The following is a 21,529-nucleotide window of genomic DNA, read 5'->3' as shown; positions in this document are numbered from 1 at the left end:
GGACTTGGGCCTCAGGCACTGCTGGCCTGACCACTCTTCCGAGAGGAAGACCCTTCCTTTGGGATCTGGAGAGTTCTAAAAGCTGGCAGGGAAAACCTGGTAGGAAAGATACCTGGATGGCCCAGGTGAGGGAGGCCTCTTGTCCTAGACTCTTCTGCAAGGGAGTCTTCAATACATTGTGTGATTACAATGTAATAAACAGAGACCTTTCAGCAAGTGAAAGAAGCTGAAGTGTATCTGAGGTTGGTGAAGTAAACATAAGTTACTGTTTTGCAACAAATATATGGAACTTATTTATCATCTTGCTCCTGAAACTTCATACCCATGGAACAACCCCCTATTTTCCCTTTGCCCTGGTGCCTAGCAACTACCATTCTATTCTCTGTTTCTATGAGATTAATGATTTTGAATATCTATGCAGAATCTTGAAGTTCTTACCATTTTGTAACTGGATTATTTCCCTTAGCATAATGTTATGAAGATTCTTCTATGCTACAACATATACAAGATTTCTTTCTTTCTTAAGCTTGAATAACATTCTATTATATGTATATACCACATTCCTAAAATCTGTTCAACCATTGATAAACATTTAGGTTATTTCCATATAGTGGCTACTTGACTAATGCTACAGAGAAAATGGGAGTGTACATATCTCTTTGAGATCATAATTTTAATTATTTTGGGTATATATCCAAAAGTGGGACTCTTGAATCAGATTATAGTTGTATTTTCAGTTTTTTGAGGAATCCTTAAATAGCACCATTTCACTTTCTCCCTAAGAGAATTATTTTCCACACCCTCACAACTTGTCATTCCTGGGGTGGCCCTGAGACTCTAATAGGACACAGTGGGGTAAAAGAGCCCCCGTACCACTGGGCACTAACTAGAATTACACAACTTGCACTTTCACTGGAGCGGATTCTGACAGCACTTTGATACTGGATGATATTGTGTTTTTGCTTCTATGCTCAGGACTTCTGTGTTTTCATTGTGAAGGGGACTTCTGACAAAGCCTATTCAGCAGCTGTCCCTATGAGATCAATAGAGTTAGTGCCCTATTGCATGAACCCTTAGACAATAAGGAGCAAAAGCTGATGGATAAATACTTCTCCATTTCTATCTCCCAGTGCTGGATCTTGCCAGTTGTCACCCAGAGCAGTGGTCAATCTGATAACACTTCCTTTGTGGTACCTAAGCCTTCCTTGCATCTCTCCTCTGTCCCTTACCCCTGCCTCTGAGATCACATTCATTTTTTTTTTTTAAAGGACTTCTAAAAAAGCCTTTGACTAAATACCTCTTTCTTTTGATCCTAGACTGAGAGGTTAAATGATTTATTTTTTTTCCAGGATAAAAAGATCACTTGTCTAGATTACTTCTACATATAAACAAGAGAAATCAATATTTCTAGGGAAATCATGTCCAGACCAAAGTGCATTGCATTATATAGTAAATCCTTCTAAATGCATGCCATCTTTAGTTAGTTACAAAATAAAAAATTAATTACAATTACATTATATTTTCTTAGACTTTTAGTTCTGGCAGTTCTTTCAATCTAACCCTGCTTATTACTTTATGACTTCTAACTACTCCTATGCAGGTATAAAACTGTACATGCTTTGGACTTGATTTCATGTTTGCTGGCATCAAATTTCTCCTTTCTCTTAAAATTCGGAGTCCCATCCAAACTCCACTTTGTTTTATCTTTATCTAGAACACTAACATTGTCATTTTCTGTTATTAATTGTATTGATTTTGTTTGAAATTTAGTCATGGTGTCTGCTTAAAAACAAACACAAAACAAAGAAGAAAAAGACCAATTTTGCTGACAATGGTTTATATCCAGTTAAAATTCAATGATAGGCGCCTCCTTTATATTGATACACGTTCAATGAACCCATTTGTATCTTGTTTAGATAACCAGAATCCTCTTCTGAAGCTCTGTATTGCTTTTGCATTATGTTTGTATTTTTCCATCATCCCTGCTTACATAGTCTGCCCTGGATTCAGTTTATTGTTAAGAATTTTCTAGATGACTGACTAAGAACTTCAGACAGATTTGAAGTTGGTTCCCCTTTTCATGCAGTGGACGACCACCCTATGATTTCCATGTTCTGCTGACACAAGATATTTCTTGCTGCTAGTCCATTTTTCCCAATAGCCGTATGCCAGGCTTTGCATAGATCATCCGTTTAAGCCCATCAAATAGAATGTAAAATGTGATGTCTCGGTAACTTTTCCAGCCTTTGTAAAATGGTATCATCCATCACACATAATAGCATCCTTTCGGGCACTCAAACACAACATGTTTAAACAATAAACACATGAATCAAAGCAGGAAATGACTTAAAACTACTCTATTAAGAGCACACAGTTAAACGTTCGGCACTATTACATAGTTACAACCTTTTACTGAAATGAATAATCAGAAACAACAAATTAAATTTAGTCTTCTTGTTTCCACTCATTCTTAGATTTTGAAATATTCTACTAGACTTTGGTCATATATTTTGTCTTTAATGTTGAGGATGGCACAGACCCAGGCTGCGAAAACTATCTTCAGCTACCCGCAGTCTTTCTACGATATTTTTAAAGCACGCCTCATGTTTACTTTCCAGATGACTTTATTTGGAATTAGGGTTTGGCTGCCTGTTGGCCTAGAGATTGAATTTTTTTTTTTGCCTTTAACATAGTTATAATATTTGGACCCTGAATCACTCAGAGGAACTTGAAAGTCACGTATATAAATTAGGCTACCAATAAAATTCTCAATACCAAAAAAAAAAAAAAAGAAAGAAAGAAAAAGAAAAAGATAGTCAAGAAAATGCACAAAATTAGAGCATGTTTCAAATATATAAAAAGAAAATTAAGGGATGTCTTTACCTGAAACAATAAGAAAACATAAAACCAAATAGGTAGAAGTTTTCAAAAAGCCAGTAGATAGAAAAAGGCTAAAATAAAAAACATAAATGAAAACACATTTATTACAATTAAAATACAAATAGATGAAATAAATTCTGTTCTGGAAAAAAACATAAAAGAATGTTAAGATTGTTCTGAGAATTCTCAAAGAACCCAGCTCTGATAACAGAAAATTTGGAATATGTAAAAATATTAAGGCAAACTAAAGACACATTTAACAGCTGGAGAAAACATCTAATAGGATTCCTAGAAGGAGACACAAGGGAAAACAGTGAAGCAGAAAAATTTGAAGCGATAATTACAGAGAATTGTTGAATCCTAAAAAAATGAGATCTGAATTTAAAAAAACTTTTAAAAAATCCATATCTAGGTGCAGAAGTAAAACTACAGGACATTAAAAATAAAGACATTGGGGGCACCTGGGTGGTTCAGCCAGTTAAGCCTCTGCCTTCGGCCGAGGTCATGATGTCAGGGTCCTGGGATGGAGTCCCGCACTGGGTTCCCTGCTCAGTGGGGAGTCCGCTTCTCCCTCACTCTCTTCCTCCACCCTTCTCCTGCTCGTACTCTCTCTCTCTCTCAGATAAATAAATAATATCTTAAAAAAGAAGAAGAAGAAAGACATTTGTTAAAGATCCCAGAAAAAAATACAGGATTGTCAAAACAAACAAACAAGAAGAATGACAATTAGACTGAGGGTAGAATGAATGTCAGTGTATCTTCAAAGTGCTGAGGGGAAACTCTGCCATACTACATATTTCTGCTCAGGTAAGCAGTCATTTAAAGCTTTTATTTATTTATTTGAGACAGAGCATGAGCAGGGGGAGGGGCAGAGGGAGAAGCAGACTCCTCGCTCAGCAGGGAGCCCGATGGGGGGGCTCGATCCGAGGACCCTGAGATCATGATCTGAGCTGAAGGCAAACGCCTAACCAACTGAACCACCCAGGAGCCCCAGCAATCATTTAACAGTGACAGATATTTCAGTACAAGAAAAACTAAGAGTTAAAAATCCTATCATCCTCATTAAAATGTTATCCATAGCCTTATTTAATCAAAAATCACACACACACACACACACACACATACACGGAAAGGCTGCATAAAAAATTCCCTTTAAGGAGTGAATATGTTTGTGTATATACTGCATATACATATTGATTTAAGGGAGTTAATTGTACATATTAATTTGAAAGGGATACATGAATTTTGCATTTGGTTTCTGAAGATGAAATTTATTCCATGGCTACTAACAGGTTTCTAAATTCATTTTATTGTTTTAGATGGTTACAAAGTTTTAAACCTTTACAATAAATATATAAAATAACATAAAATCATGACCTTAAAACCAATAAAATGATATTTTAAAACCACAGCATAATATTTATCAAGACTAAATTAGCAAATAAAAATACCTATATTCAGCATTCATGAATGAATAATAACCAAAAATGCTTTTCCAGAAAGCTAAGACAAGAGCTGAACCTGTGTGAACTGGTAGAATATATTTATTGAAATTATCATCACCTTTTCCCCATGGAGAAATTTCCCAGTAAGGTGAGGAGCAAAACAAGTATGCCCCCGTAATTGTTTCAGTTCACACAAAATATGTGGATTAATTTAAGTGCCATAACCTAAAGAAATAAAATAAAATTGTAAGGTTTGGAGAAAAGTAGTATCATTATTTTTATTAAGAGATAATAGGATTATATACTGAAAAAAATTAGAGACTATATAGGTCTACTAATAATTCATACTGAGTATGGTTACTGAATTCCAGATCTATATTTAAAACACTTATAATTCTTTCTTTATTATTATTTTTTTAATTTTAAAGATTTTACTTATTTATTTGACAGACAGAGATCACAAGTAGGCAGAGAGGCAGGCAGAGAGAGAGGAAAGGAAGCAGGCTCCCTGCCGAGCAGAGAGCCCGATGCAATGGGCTTCATCCCAGGACCCTGGGATCATCACCTGAGCCAAAGGCGGAGGCTTTAACCCACTGAGCCACCCAGACACCCTTTAAACACCTATAATTCTTTTTTTTGTTTTGTTTTGTTTAAATTAATTTTTTTATTTTTTATAAACATATATTTTTATCCCCAGGTGATGCAACATGGGGGCTTAAGTGGGTAGGAGAAGAATAAATGAAACACCTATAATTCTTAATTACAGATGTGAAATATGACTGAGTATACACTCTATTCATAACACCAGAAAATATCAAAGGGATACATGAATCCATGTAAATAGATGTGTAAAAATAAATGAATAAAATTAAACATTTTAAAGTACGTAGAATTCTTGAATAAATATAGATATATAAAATCTTCATGTATAGGGACATGCAGTATAAGAAGCATATCAATTTCCCCCAAATTAATCTGTAATGTTTTGCTATACCAAATTTTACACAAAACCTGACAGGTTGTTCCTAAAATTCAGATAGAAAAGTAAAGAGTATGTCAACACCACTTTAAGGAAAATATTTTGTGAGATATCTGTTATAAAGAGGTATCAAAATTAAATATAATGTTGTATTAATAGAGGGATATAGTACTAGTGAAAGTAGAGAAAAATAGACCAGAGAACAGAGATCAGAGAAACAGACCTTAAAGAGACATATATAGAAACACAATACATTATTACAATGAGATCAGGAGATAGAATGTCCAGATGGACTTCCAAATACATGTTGTGGGGGCGACTGCTTATCATATGGAGGAAAAAAGACATAAAACACCTATCTTACCCTACACACTAAATGTAAAGTTTAAAATGTTCATTATATTTTGATTTAATTTTTTTTTGTTAGTTTATACAAATCACAGTCCATTCAAGAAAATAAAATCCATGCCAGGTAGCTTAATCGGTGGGATTTTAATATAATTTTGGTTACAAAATTGATAGAAAAATCAAAAGTATTCAGGGAAGAATGAGACAACCCAGAAATGAGGAACAGCAAAGCAGGTCTGGAAGAGAGAACTGAGGAGCTGGTGATCTCAGAGGTGAGGATGTGGAGCTCCGATAGGGCTACTGGGTGGGAACGGATGCGGGAAACAAGGGCAAAACCAAAAATTAAATTTCCTTACTACTTACAGCCCTTGGACATGTCTTTGAAACAAGCAGAGTGACGTTCCTCTGGGAGCCTAGCTGCCTCTATGTTGGCACTTAGCTAACTGAAAAAGGCAATCTTAGCCGAATCCCCCAGGATCCTGCGAATCTACTTTAAAACCTAAAAACAATTTCTTTGGAAGCTTCCTTTATCTTTACCGCCCCAAGATATATGTTAGCAGTCATCCCCTAAGTGTATGGCCTACCGGTAGACATCGGAAGGGTCTCACGACTGAGTTTTTACTAAACAGTACTAAGTGACCTTTCCCAACAACAGCTAGCTCCCTCGGGCTCCTGGAAACTTTGCTTCCAAAATGCCCTGGAGGCTTGTGCTATCTCAGCGCCCCCCCCCCCCTTGACAGTGTATAAACAGTCATTCCTCAAACCCCAGTGGAGCTCTTCCTGCCCACTGGTCCTGTCCCCAGGCTTTAATAAAACTACCTTTTTGCACCGACAAGACAGCTGAAGAATTCCTTCTAGACCGTTTGCTCTGAACCCCAACATTTCCACATCAGGAATTACGACCAAGGAGAGACCCTCTCCCTGATGGAATTGGGCAAAAGAAGCAACTGGAGGGGTCTCCACCCATCCAAACCTCTTCTTCATGAAGAAATCCAGCTGGACCAGAAGCCAGAAAGTGTGTGAGGTGGGAGGAATATCTGCAAAACATCACAAAATAAGAAAAAAGGGCTAATGAGTGTGACAGTAAGATGACACAAAAACAAAATATCAGAATATGTTTATTCTAAGTAAAAAGATAAACATAAAAAAAAGGCAAAATCAAATACTTCATGATCAATTACATTTACACTGTAGAAGTTTTTATTGAAGTTCAACGTTCATGAGGTAAAAATATCCTTAAATACACGACAAATATCAAGATACACATCATTTCTAGCACAGTTAAAAATTCAAATGAATACATTTATTAACTCAGTAAAATTATGCTTTATATTTTGTTACGTCCTTTAACAAATAAAAATAAGTTGAGTGTAATTCATTTTAGGCAAATGTTTTCACTAAAATAGGGGGAATTAATTGGGGAATTGACCTCCTCAAAAAAAAGAAAAAGGCGTTTGCTGAAAGGGAACAATGGAACAAGCACAGTTCAAAATACACAAATATAGCGAACTTTGGCAAAAAGAGAGACGAGGACACACCTGTGACTGGAGTTGTGTGAAGCTTTCATTTCCTGAAGTAAAGTTCTAAAGGACTTGGCTTTCGTTCAGGCACAATCCAAACAGCAAAACCAGCCAAATTTCATACAAATAACATTTAATTCTCCGGAGCTTCATGTCAGGCAATCCACACAACTTTTGGATTTTCTAATTAGGTAAAGTTTGTAGTAAAAGTTTTAAAAATGTTTTTGATGTATTTTCCTGCAAATTTTGAAAGATATTACATTCAAATCTGAAAATTATTATGATTCATTTTGACCACTGATTTTCAAAACTATGTATGTACACCTGTAAACATTACAAAGATACTAAAATGTTTCCCCTCTCCCATTGCTTTTGTGAAATTCAAATGGGAAGTCTTCTAACTACTCAAAAGACAATCCACATATACAACGTAACCCTATCAAAATAACACCAGTATTTTTCACAGAGCTAGCACAAACAATTCTAAAATTTGTATGGAACCAGAAAAGACCCCAAATAACCAAAGGAATGTTGAAAAAGAAAACAAAAGTGGGAAGCAACACAGTGAGAGACTTCAAGCTCTATTAGAAAGGTGTCATCATCAATACAGTATGGTATTGACACAAAAACAGACACACAGATCTGTGGAACAGAACAGAAAACCCAGAAATGGACCCTCAACTCTAGAGTCAACTCATCTTCGACAAAGCAGGAAAGAGTATCCAGTGGAAAAAAGGCAATCTCCTCACCAAATGGTGTTGGGGAAATTGGACAGCTACATGCAGAAGAATGGTACTTTTTTCTATTAAAGCAGACTCATGTAATCAGGGGTTGAAAGTATGACACTTAATACCACATATAATTAATACATATGGTTATTTAACTTAATATTTTACAGTGGGTGTGCAGTAGAGCAATCTCTCTGGTAGTTGGCACAGAGTTCTGATGATGTGTGAATGTCATTGTAACTCTGCACCCTATCTACTTCCTGTCTTACCTAACTAGCATCATTGTAGATATCTATTTTTATTTAAGGAGTTTTAAACTTTCTGGAAAGAGCTGAAGAAAGGGTAAAAGGAGAAAGAAAGAAAGGGATCCTTTTATATTTGGGGCATATTTTGAAATTTTTTTTTTTTTAAAGATTTTATTTATTTTTCAGAGATAGAGGGAGAGAGCGCGAGCGAGCACAGGCAGACAGAGAGGCAGGCAGAGGCAGAGGGAGAAGCAGGCTCCCCGCCAAGCAAGGAGCCCGATGTGGGACTCGATCCCAGGACCCTGGAATCATGACCTGAGCCGAAGGCAGTTGCTTAACCAACTGAGCCATTTAGTATAAGTAAGAGGGAAGTATGAAATATATTTATTGGTATGTCTTAGGAGTTGATCCTTCTGTCATTTTGAAATACTTGTCTTTATGCTAATGTCTCATATCTCTGAACATCTACTTTAACTGATTTTAAAGTACAGTAATGCCTTCTTGTGCTTAGTTTTTATCCATTATTTCAGTTTTAACATATTGCGTCTTTCTTTCTTTCTTTCTTTTAATTTTTTAAAAAATTTATTTAGAGAGAGAGAGAGCAAGCATAAGCAAGGGGGAGGAGCAGAGAGAGAAGGAGAAGCAGACTCCCACTGAGCAGGGAGCCTGACATCTCCTGGCTTAATCCCAGCACCCTGGGATCATGACCTGAGTGGAAGGCAGACACTTAACCAACTGAGCCACCCAGGCACCCTTCATCGTTATTTTTAAAATGCATCTCCTGTGGATAGCTTATAGTTGGTCTGGTTCTATTTTAAATCTAATGATAATCTCTCCCTCATAATTGGTATGTTTAATCTATATTTAATATAGTCACTGTTATTTTGGGACTTAATACCCAATTTTGCTATTTTTAATCCCCTTCTAATTTATTTTTTACTCTTTGTTGCAAGTGTCTGGCTTTATTTTGAGATGATTATTATTTTTAGTATTCCATTAAATTTTCTTTACTAGCTTTTAGTTAAACCTCTTGGTTTGTTTGCTTGCTTGTTTGTTTATATTTCAGTGATTGCTCTGGGAATATAAAAAATCATCTTGAGCTTATCATTGTCCCCGTGGAACTAATGTATTGATAGCACTATATGTAATATGTAAGAATCTTGTGGTCACATGATTTCATCTGCCAGAACTCCATCATTTGTGATAGTATTTTCTTTAATATTACATCTTTGTGTGGTTTAATACCCAGAGTAAAGTGTTGTTATTTTTATACATTATGTTGTCTCATAAGTAAATTTATGAATGAATAAATACATATTTTAGGACTCCCATTGCTAACAAAGATAGAGTAACAAGGACCAGAATCCCCTTTCCAATTGAAGTAACAAGCAAATGCAAACCAGGACAAAATAAACGTGAATGGTTCTCTATGTCCTCAAGAACATCAGCAATGAAAACAGTGATCCCTGAGAGATGGGGAACAGATGATATAATCTGAAAGTGCCTCAGTTTACTGCCTTGAGAGTTTCCAAACTATAGCATTGGAGGCATAACCTAGATGGAGCCCTACAGACTCTTGAATTGAGGAGACAGAACTGAGAGTCCAGAAAAATCGAGGCACCTCGATATGGGATGGAGAACCGGAGAACCTTCCAGATGTGGAGAGTCTCCTCCTCCACGGGCATTCAACAGATTGTGATCGATCCTTTCGCGTAAGGAAAGTACCTGAAAGAACTGAAGGAAACAGCATCCTCCAGGAATACCCAGGGTCTAGAATATTTCTTGTTGCCATCCACACTGGAAAACTTGCTAAAGAGTGGACCATTTGTAGAATATTTAGAAGGTCCTGACCTTCGTAGTGAACTAAGCCCTAAACCAAACACTGTTCACGTAATCAATCACCCAACAGATTTTAAAAGCAATGTGAAAAGTGATCATATCGCTTAAATTAATCCCAGGGAAAAACTAAATCATATATATGTGTTTTTAATATACATATTCTCTATAGAGAAATCTACTCAGCACTCGACAAAATGAAATTAATAATATGTGACAACCAATCAAAATTTACAAGGCATGCAAAGCAAAATATGACTTGTGATGGTGGAAAAAAAAAATTGTTGAAACAGTCCCCAAAATAACACAGATGTTAGAATCTGAAAACAAGGAAAATAAAGTTATTATAACTGCATTCCATATGCTCAAATGTTAAATATAGAATGTTCGTATAAATAAACCAGAGTCAAACTTCTAGAAATTGAAATCGCAATGTTGGAGATGAAAAGTAAACTGGATGGCTTCATGGGAGATTTAACATTGCGGAAGAAAAGATTTGTGACACAAAGATGCAGCAAGAACCCATAAAACAAGAAAAAAAAAAAAACAAGCAGAGAATCATGAGTATGGGAAAACGTCATTAAATGTAAGGAAGCATAACTGGCAAACCCATGCTCAAGGGGAAGAAAGATATTTGGAGGAATAACAGCTGAAAATTTACCAGATCTAATGAACATTTAAAACTCTTAGATGCAAGCAGTTCAATGAAGTTCAAGCCCAAGGGAAAGGAAGAGGAGGAAGAGGAGGAGGAGGAAGAAAATTACATCGAGTCGCAGAGTAATAAGATTTTTCAAAACCAGTGTTAAAGGGGCACCTGGGTGGCTCAGTGGGTTAAGCCTCTGCCTTCGGCTCAGGTCCTGATCCTGGGATCCTGGGATCAAGCCCCGCATCCGGCTCTCTGCTCAGAAGGGAGCCTGCTTCCTCCTCTCTCTCTATCTGCCTCTCTGTCTACTTGTGATCTCTGTCTGTCAAATAAATAAATAAATAAAATCTTAAAAAAAAAAATAAACCCAGTGTTAAAAATGAGACCTTAAAGAAGTCATTTATAAAAGGCATATACTATATGAGAAACGAAACTAACAAGTCAGCAGATAATTCATCAAAAACGATGCAACTGAAAAAGAAAATCTAGCAATATCTTTAACACACTGAAAGAAAAAAAAAATCCTTCATCTTAGATTTATATAGCCAGAAAAAAAAAAAAAAAGATTTTTCAAATGAGGACAAATAGAAGACTTTTTCAGACTTACCAAACCTGAAGGATTTCCCATCAGTGGACCTGAGGTATAAGGAAGATGTGCTTGTTGAAGGAGGCTCTCCTGTTAGAAGAAAAATGATACCCGATAAATATGGATTTTCAGGAAGAATCAGAAGTGCAAGAAAGGGAATGACATGGATAAAATATATACATATATATATATATTTTAATATTTAACATTTTAAATATTTCCAATGACTTAATATCTTTAAAAGTCAACTTACTTCTTTAAACAAAAACAGTAGCTTGTGTTATTTATTTGCTAATCATATTCATTATAGCCTTAGGGAAGCAGGACCTACAAATGTAAAGTTAGAGAAATATAGCTCAGCACAGTTGTTATTCACATGAAAATATCATTAAGTAAATATCACACTTTGCAAGCGATGCTAAAAAATCCCTTTAAATAGAAATTTTTGTTTTAAGATCTCTTTAAATGTTTCCTTACAAATACGGATGCTTCAAGATTGGAATGTCAAAATACAAATCTCGGTTGCCATTAGTAATAAGCAATATATACACTCTGAAATGATTCTGAAAGTTAAAATTTTAAATGTTTTTCAAAAATATAGGATAAATGTGTTACTGCTCAGAAATGTAACTCAATTATCAAGAAAATAGATCTGTAGTGATGTTTAACTTTTTAATTTCCATTGACTTCTTTCTTTACCTCTACCTTATTGAAAGACATTCTTTCCTTTACTGATTGTACTCTAAGTTTCATAATTAAACTATATGGATAGTGATTTGTAATTTTCTTTTTCCTTCGAGACATCCCACATCCCCCACATCCCACCCACTTAGTCGTTCCTAAACATGGTCCTCCGCATTTTTTTGCTAAAACAAATTTTATCAGATCACTTCTTTCCTCAAAAGTTTTGTCAATTCCCATATCCTAAGGAAGCATTACAATCTCAGTCCAGTTCAATGAGTTGTCTTCTGCAAAGCACATTGGGCAGCATCTGCACAAAGTAGATGTTCCACACACGTTAGTCCCTTGAGTAACTGTATCCCCTGACATGCCACCTCGTGTGTCATGGATTCCAGCCACAGAAGAACCTCTCACAATAATCTGAGTATAATTCCAGGCATCTGGTTCCACCACTCCATGCTATTCCCTCTGCTTCAAATGGTTTTGTTCCCCCTTAGCCCTTTTATTTTTTTTCCCAGTTTATTTATTTTGTTATTATGTTCAATTAGCCACTGTAGAGTACAACATTAATTTCTGATGTAGTGTTCAACGATTCATTAGTTGTGTGTAACACCCAGCGCGCCACGCAGTCCGTGCCCTCCTCAATGCCCACCACCCAGTTACCCCATCCCCCCCACAGCCCTCTGCTCTGAACCCCTCAGTTTGTTTCCCTGGGTCTAGAGCCTCTCATGGTTGTCTCCCTCTCTGATTTCTCCCTGTTCAGATTTCTCCTTGACCTTTTTAATAGCTCCATAGGAAACATCCACTGCCTTCCTGATTTGGAGTAGCCCACCAGTGCCTCTGGACCCCTACAGTCCTTTACTTGAATGATGCTAGCACATTGGTTTTACGGATCTTGTTATTTGTATATTTGCAACACCCATAAAAGCATCGCATGTGGTTAGGACTGTGAATAATTTCTGAAACCATGGCGTGGTATTAACACAGCAATTTATTTATGGAACTGAGTAAATCCTGGTCAGCCCTTAGAAATGGTTTCAGCGGGCTCATTTATAAAACATATTTCTACCCTTTAAATATCGACAGTCCTACAGCTGGCATTGTAAACAATTCAACAAAGAGAAACATGGTGTTGGAGGAGGAAAATAAATGAATTTAAGATATGATTTTCATTGTCTGCGGTAGACTGCTGTGACACGTGGCAGGCATTTAAAAAGTCTTTGCCCTGACATTTTAATAAATATTCGAATATCTTACAAATGACTTTAGCCAGTGTTCTTTCCAAGGCATTTCCCACAGTGTGCGTTAGAAATTGTGAATGGCTAGTACTCAATCTGGGTGACACACAAGGACCTGGCGGGGGGTGGGGGCATTTGGGGCTGTTCTCGAGAGGGACAGCAGAGTGGATTTATAAAGAGGTGCCTAAAATCCTTGAATTGTAAACACTTCTGCAGTCTCTAGGAGTATGTTAATCCGAGAACGACTGGTAAACTTCAGGTGAACCCCGCGTCCTATTTTTAGCTTATTGAGAAATGTAACTTCCAGTTGTGGTTTTGGTCACACCAAAAGTTTTGCGGGGAACCTGCTCAGAGGCCATACAAAGTGACAAATAATTTAAATGTCAAACTTGAAATTCTATCATAATAGAATTGTATTTTGGGTCCCCCGTGGACGGCGGCGACCCGTTGTATTTTTAAAAAATCTAAAGTGCTAAAAGTATGGCATCAAAGACACCAGTCCCTTTTTTGTAGCCCACATGTCCAGGGCCTAAATTGTTCTGCAGAATGAATCACTTTAACTTCTTTATTTTTTTTAATTTTTTAAAATTTTATTTTATTTTTTCAGTGTTCCAAGATTCATTGCTTATGCACCACACCCAGCGCTGTACGCATTCCGTGCCCTCCTTATCACGTCTTTATTTTGACCCCTGTATTTTAAAGGCTATGCTTATGGTTTTTTCCTTAACTTACCAGTTTTAGACAGTATGTATCTGCTGGCCTTTCATCTATTGGTTAAAAGTTTTCTGTTTTCTAAGCAACCATTTTTGCCTCTATTTTTCTCATCCACCTCAAATTCGTGTCTTGTCTATCACGGTCTTTGATTTTACATTAGAATTGCTTTACCTTATTATCTTTTTGAAAATCATGTTCTGTGCTGGGGCTGTGGTCTCTTAGTGATTGTTTCGTTTATTGCGCGATGTTTGTTTTTCCTTTAATGAACAATGACTGCTTGGATTTTTTTTTTCTTTTCTTATTTTAACATACAGCAGCTGCTAAAATATTCTGAGAGAACTGTCAATCACCTAGAGATCACTGTCCAAATATTTAAGCATTTTATATCATCTATCATTGTTGTTTTGTTTTCTTTGTCATTTGCAGCAATTCCCTTATCACGGGAGTCACTTTTTTTAATACGACGTGCTTTCCAGACTGGGTGTTCCCCACCACCCTCTCCAGCTGAATCTTCTGTTTGTTGGGTCATAAGTCTTCCTGGCATTTGATCTGCTCCTTCTTTGTAGTGGGGTGTACTCTCCAGTAGCTTCCTGTTGGTTGTGGTTTTGTGAAGACTAAGAATTTTCCGCCAGTTGTGATGAGCTGGGGTAGGGTATGACTTTCTAGATCACAAGGTTGACCAGCAGGTGCTTCTAACTTCGGCTGCCTTTCAAGCATGGGGCAAGAGGGGGCGCTGTTCGCCGCGGTTCACGGGGACCCAGGCTGCTGCAGGCTTTTCGTCAAACTTCATTTATCCACAGCAAAGGGGAACGGAAATTTCCATGTATCCACAGCCAATCCCACATTTCCTTCAATGCCGGGTATGTCTCCACATCGCCCACTTATTGGGATCCCTTGCTCGACTGCCGTGTCTCACCTGGGATCAGAGCTGAAATGTGGGCAGGGTACAGCTCTTCCTGGGCAAAGCTCAGATACCTCTCATGGGCCGAACTTTCTGACTTGGTCACAGTTACTGGGTCTCCTGAGGATGCCTCCAATAATTTCCCCCAGAAACCTGCAATGTAATGGAACCCTCCAAAGCTAGGGATAGCCATTTCCTGACTGAATTAAATTTCAATCTCATTATCAAGGTATTGCTAAAAATGCCCAAAGCGTATTATGTCTGTTGTTTCTACTTAGATTGACATTGCGCTGTTAACTCCTCTTTAGCATGATCCTTCTACCATTTGGAAATCCACAAAGCTGTATCAGAGCTCAGATGGTGTTTAACTTGATTGATGAGTAGATCATTTTAGACAGAATCAACAGCCTTTTTTTTTTACAGTTAATTTCACTGCCGTCTATTGATTCTTCTCCATAGCATAGAGCCGGAAGAAAGACGCTCCCAATTTAATGCTTACGGTTCGCAGTGAATAATGCGGATACAGCCAGTGATTGATGATCTATTGATTCAAAGTTAGACATTTTGAAACATGTCCTTAATAGGATGGTCTGGAAAAATCTACTCATATACATAAGAAAACGAGCATATAATTTTATTTAATGTTTAGTTAAGTTCAAAATATGCTCAAAATTCAGTAGCAAAAAAGGACCAATATTTCACCTCAGTAAGCCAGATTTAAAGCCAGATCACTTGTGGATTTTTAATAATGCAATTATAATTTAATCTTTTTTTAAAAAAATATTTTATTTATTTATTTGACAAGCAGAGATCACAAGTAGGCAGAGAGGCAGGCAGAGAGGGAGAGGGGGAAGCAGGCTCCCTGCCAAGCAGAGAGCCCCATGCAGGGCTTGATCCCAGGACCCTGGGATCATGACCTGAGCTGAAGGCAGAGGCTTAACCCATTGAGCCACCCAGGTGCCCCTATAATTTAATCTTAAAACATCTAGCAACATGATACTTACAAACTTTCATGAGCTTCAAAAGCATAGGGATAAGGGTTTCAGTTGTTGCTTAAAGGCTACGGTGCATGATCTCCCTTCAAATAGTTAAGCCTTGACGATAGCTGAAAACTTAAAGCTTACTCCATTTTAGCACACACCTCTTCAGTTAAAGCTACTATTTCCTTTTCTTTCAGTTACAGATGATTGAGACTTTAGACTTACTTAAAAAATAATGAGTTTGTTTAATGAGGTCTCAGTGCCTAATAAGGGTCATGAAGAGAAAGACCCTGAGATTCCGAAAGACGACAAAAGTCCTCTGAATCTCAGAAGGAAAAGAGAGTAAGTTGACAGATTTAGTAATACTTAGGAATAGTTAGCTAAAGGGGAGAAAGCCAATTCGCTCAGAGCTGTATTTTAAAGATCACAGTAATTACAGCTGTCCACTTGACATGCAAACATTTTTCTACTTTCTATGCCATGTGTATACATTTTTATATGTTCAAATATTGTAACGTCTCATCAGGCAGGTATGGACACTTTTTTTTCCCAAAACCAGGTTGGCTGTTGTTGATATTTTTATTCCCAGATTCCACAAAAGTTCACCTGACATTTTCATTATCTATTAATACGATGTATTACGTCATTTATTTGGCTTTCCATTTTGTTTAGGGGTGAATAATCATTTTCATGTAAGAAACTTGACAATTTCTAATTCGGATTATAAAAGGGAATGAGCACTTCTTTAAAAAGTCCTCCTTTATTCGAGATAGACTATCACATTGGTTTAGAACCTGGACTGGAACAGCAAATTAAGACCTACATTCAGGTCTTCATTCTACCCTAATTGGATGTTTTTAATATCTCTAGGCCTCAGGAACCACATTATGAAATGAGCACAAATATGGAATCTAAATCAGTCACCTCTTGAGCATGACTCACGGCGTAATTGGAATAATAAGGGTTTGTAGATATCAATTTTTTTTTTATCATTCTTTCTGAGAAGAGTTAGTTTAGGTGACTATTTATATTAGATTATCACTTAAACTTTTGAGTAAAAATAGAGAATGTTTCCTTTTACTTTCTATTTTACTTTCAAAATATTCCAGGATGGTGACACAAAATAAAATGTTTAGCATCTTGGACCAAAAAGACATGAAAATTACCCCAACTCTTTATTTCACTCACTCATAAAGATAATTCAGAGATACAAGGGTGGAGTTTGCCACTAGTGAAAGGACAGTTTAATAAATAGACAAAACTAGATACATTAAAGAAACAAAATCAAATTTTGAAAACGTGTATGTTCAACTTGTTAAATAATGTAAACTGAAAAAACACATGAACTCTATTTGTAAAAATCATTTTAAAACCCCAGATGCAGGAGTCACAGGCATTTAGAATAATTATACCATTACAGGATTAGGCAGATCTGTGGGGAACGTTCAAAAAATTCAACAGCAACAACAAAAGCAATCCAAGAACTTATGAAATTCTCTGTCGTTTGTACTGGATGTTAAAAAAGTGCTATTATATGTGATGTATGACATCATCGTGATTCCAGAGATGCTGTGCTAAAATGGAGATGAAAGTTTGAATTTGATAAGAAAAACATATTATACAATAATAAAAACAATGACTTTTATCTGAGAAATATAGTTCTTCTGCATAAGAATGAGGTAGTGTCTATGAATTTCCTATATTTGAAAAGGGGGATAAAGTGCAACAAGGTTGGGATTGTTCCATATCCTTCAGATACATTGTAACTGGTTAAAAAGTAGGTTTCTCCAAGAATGAAAGACGTACCTTATAAACTAGCAAACTCATAATCCCTCTAAATCCTTATGTAAAACTTAAATTCCTATTTATTTGTGATGTTGTGGAAAAAAGTCTTGAAAATTCCTAACCTCTCTTTTAATAATATAATTTTGTGATTTTATGCCTAGACCAATGGCTTTTCACTAAAGGGTATATGTTAGTTTGGATTTAACATATAATCATGCTTTTAAAAAGTATGATTTTACAGACAGCTAAACAATTAATATAAGCAGATTAGTTAATGTGATTTTGGAATTAAGCAATTAAAAAAGTTCATATTCTTATGAAATGCTAGCTTTATTCTTGGCTCATAAACTAAATTTTTATATGAAGTAGGTGTTGCAAAGGTTGCAGAGTGATCCAAGGGCCTTTTTCACTCCACTTTTCCGTGCACTGTATGCTTTGGGTACCATGCTTGGTGTCCTTATGGTAGTGGATTGCCGCAAAGATATACAGAGCATCATGGTTTTTCCTTAAAGACCCGACACATTCTAATAGTATTTTCTGATGTTCTCCCAGAAAAAATAAGGAAACTTTTTCCCCAGAAGATGCAAATATGTTTCTCCTCATATGTCATTGGCCCAAGGAGACCAAATGTCTTTTTGAGTAAATATTGAAACAAGGGTTAAGAAACTATCCTGGTGCAATTTATCACACTTTAGTACTAGACATGAACCTGGGGCCATATTATCTTAAAACCCATGTGACACATGGAAAAAGAGTGGATATCTGGATAAACCAAGATTCTGCTTGGAGGGAAGAAGGGGAAAAGGAAAGATTGCTGGGGGAAGCAAAAAACAATTCATACAATTATACACCAAAAATGTTAGTTTGTTAAAATAATGCCTTTGATGTAAATAAACCATTTACTCCACTAATGAGATACAATTATTATAAGAAATTTTAATGTAAAATATTATAATGGAGAAAGATAGATATATAATCTCACTTAAATGTGAAACTGAAAAAAATGTGGAACTGACTCATAGACACAGAGAATGGATTGGTGGTTGCCAGAAGTGGGGGTGGGGGTGAAATGGGTGAATGTGGTCAAAAAGATATAAACTTCTGGTTATGAGATAAACAGGTTCTGGAAAAGTAATTTTTAGCATGGTCGCTGTAGTTCACAATGCTGCATATTTGAAAGTTGTTTAAAAAAAGTAGATCTTAAAAATTTTCATCACAAGAAATAAAACTTGTAACTATATGAGGTGATGGATATTAACCAAACTTATTGTGGTGATCATTTTGCGATATACACATATATCAAATCAGTATGTTGTATACCTTAAACTAATACATAGTTACATGTCAATTATATTTCAGTGAAATTGGAAAGAAATTTAAAATAAATGTAATCCATTTAAATTAAGAGTGTTATTCATACTCATTAATATCAAATACTTCAAAATTTTATAAAATGGCTAATTTTATATAGCTAAATTAGTAGTGGCCATTATGATCTTTTAATTATGAAGATCTTCATAAATCTCCACTAAGTCTTCTAACATATTATATATATCACATTAAATTATACAGAAAGCCATGCCTTCAGCAAAAATGGGAGAGATGGAATCTTATGAACTTTGATGTATGGTAAGTTGAAAAATAAAATTTATTTTTAACAGAGGAAAACAAACAAACAAACTCTTGTGGTCATGCTGCAAGTCTCATGGAGAGCAAGAAAATCAAAACAAAACCAAAACAACAAAATTAATAGACAAAAGCAAGTAAGCAAATGAACAAAAAGCTTCTTGGGAGAAAGAAATCACCAGGAAGTAAATGGGTGGCAGACACCAATGGGACAGCCTTGGGAGGTGATTTTTCGACAGAGAAGCAGCCATGGGGGAGGCTGCAGATGAATTGTGGGGAAGATGAAAGAAAAGGGAAAAAGAGAAGTTCAGGATCTCAAAGGACAAGATGTGGACAAAGGCTTTCAGGTAAATAAACCTTAAGTGTACTTAAATTACTTAAATGTAAAAATGTTCTTAACTGTAGATCTAACCCCCAAATGCAGCAAAGATAAAGGTGAGAAAAATCACATCAAAATATTTTACATATTTTTACAATAAATAATGCCACTGAAATGATCGTAGGGGATCAAGATGGGTTACGGGAAAGAAGAATAAACCTATTCATTGTATAGGCTGTGGGTAGAGGTCAAAGAAACCTTTACCACAGACATGCTGGTAATAAAAGATTAAATAAGGAAACAGTGTGGTAAGGGCACGAAAAAGGTAAAAGGGCAAAGGTACCTACTAGAAAAATACTATGAACTTTTTAAGATTCTAAAACAATTTATAAAGAACAAAGACAATAGATGACATAAACACAGCCAGCATGATATCCGTAGAATAACAAGAGAACAGATCTCAAACTGTCTTATCAATAAATGCAAATATTAACCAACTTGTTTAGAGACCATTTTCAATTTTACTTACAAAGAAAGACCTTGTTGTATTTTGCATTGGGAGCACACAGGTTTAGCAAAAGATAATTCAAATGACTAAAAATAAAGCATGGTCGAAGTCATGCCAGATAAATTGAAGGAAAAAAAAAAAAGAAAGCAGGGTTTGTGATATTAATATCAAACAAAGTGAAATGCAGGGCCAAAATCATTGAAAGAGCCAAGGAAAGATATGTTTTAATGTTGAAGCCACAATTTACAATAAAGTTATAAGCAGGAATATACAACAGCCACATAACACAACTTCTTTAAAAATCAGAAATGGCAGTAGATTCAAGGAGCTATAAAATGAAATGTACAAATAAAAAGACCTTAAAAATACAAGATACTAAGCCACCAGTGTCAGCATGAAGCAAATATAATTCACAAACTTTTTTAAAAGATAGAAGACCTAATCATGTATTGGTAAACTAGATTAAAGTTATGTATGTGAGGTGCGCCTGGATGGCTCAGTGGGATAAGGCTCTGCTTTAGGCTCAGGTCATGATCCCAGGGTCCTGGGATCGACCCCCATCCCCTTCACATTGGGCTTCCCTCTATCTTGCCTGCCACTCCACCTGCTTATGATCGCTCTCTCTGTGTCAAATAAATAAATAAATAAAATATCTTTTTAAAGAAGTATTAAAAAATAAAATTAAAATAGTTACATATATGAAGCTATACACCTCAATAATATAAATTATACCTTCTTTTCATGTGCATTTTGAACATTCACAAAAAATGATTATATATGACTATGGACTCCGGCAAACAAACTGAGGGTTTTAGAAGGGAGGGGGTGGGGGGAGTTGGGTGAGCCTGGTGATGGGTATTCAGGAGGGCACGGATTGTATGGAGCACTGGGTGTTATTCATAAACAATGAATGATGGAAAACTACATCAAAAACTAATGATGTACTGTATGGTGATTCACATAACACAATTTTAAAAAATAGGGGGAAAAAAAGAATATAAAGAGACCATTAGTAAATTCCATAGAGTAGAAATATTTTTAAATGTCATTAATAACTGCATTAAAAATAAGAAGATGTGGTATATATACACAATGGAATACTATGCAGCCATCAAAAGAAATGAAATCTTGCCATTTGCGACAACATGGATGGAACTAGAGCGTATCATGCTTAGCGAAATAAGTCAAGCAGAGAAAGACAACTATCATATGATCTCCCTGATATGAGGAAGTGGTGATGCAACATGGGGGCTTAAGTGGGTAGGAGAAGAATAAATGAAACAAGATGGGATTGGGTGGGAGACAAACCATAAGTGACTCTTAATCTCACAAAACAAACTGAGGGTTGCTGGGGGGAGGGGGTTTGGGAGAAGGGGGTGGGATTATGGACATTGGGGAGGGTATGTGCTTTGGTGAGTGCTGTGAAGTGTGTTAACCAGGTGATTCACAGACCTGTACCCCTGGGGATAAAAACATATGTTTATAAAAAAAAAAAAAATTAGATCATCTAATGAAATTACAAAGCAAAAAAAAAAAACCATTTTAACTAGAAATGAAATGAATAATC

The sequence above is a fragment of the Mustela erminea genome, chromosome 3 (assembly GCF_009829155.1).
Source record: "Mustela erminea isolate mMusErm1 chromosome 3, mMusErm1.Pri, whole genome shotgun sequence".
NCBI lineage: Eukaryota > Metazoa > Chordata > Mammalia > Carnivora > Mustelidae > Mustela > Mustela erminea.
This window is presented reverse-complemented; position numbering follows the sequence as displayed.